The sequence below is a fragment of the Diaphorina citri genome, unplaced genomic scaffold (assembly GCF_000475195.1).
Source record: "Diaphorina citri unplaced genomic scaffold, Diaci psyllid genome assembly version 1.1 scaffold2965, whole genome shotgun sequence".
In the NCBI taxonomy this organism is placed as follows: domain Eukaryota; kingdom Metazoa; phylum Arthropoda; class Insecta; order Hemiptera; family Psyllidae; genus Diaphorina; species Diaphorina citri.
In genome coordinates, this window is record NW_007380377.1 from 1 (window position 1) to 463 (window position 463).

A 463-nucleotide genomic window follows, 5' to 3' on the forward strand; every position below is an offset into this window, starting at 1 on the left:
TTCCCCGATTATTACACCTAGATAAATTTCATGACTTGACTTGGACTCAAACCACCAACCTCCAGATCCAAAGTCCAATGTGTTAACAACTGCACCACTGAGGTTGGTGACCTGGGAAAATAAAGTAGGACAATAAGATGTTAAGTACATCATGAATCTGTGTCTGCACATAGTCAATGGCCATCAATCAACATCAATCAACAGTTTTGAACATTGTCAACTGAAACTGTCCACACTGCCTCAACAACATAGGTTCACCTTGTCAAGCAATGGCTGTCAACTACGAGTATGTGTGAACATAGCTTAATGTTTCATTGATGATCAATAGATAACTGAAATAAATCCTTATTATCCTTTTTTTTTCAATTATTTTTATAATTAGTAAAACCCTTTGATTGGACAAACTTCAAGTTGGTTTTCAATCAAGAGTTCCAGACTAACCATATGGCAAGGTAGACAGATG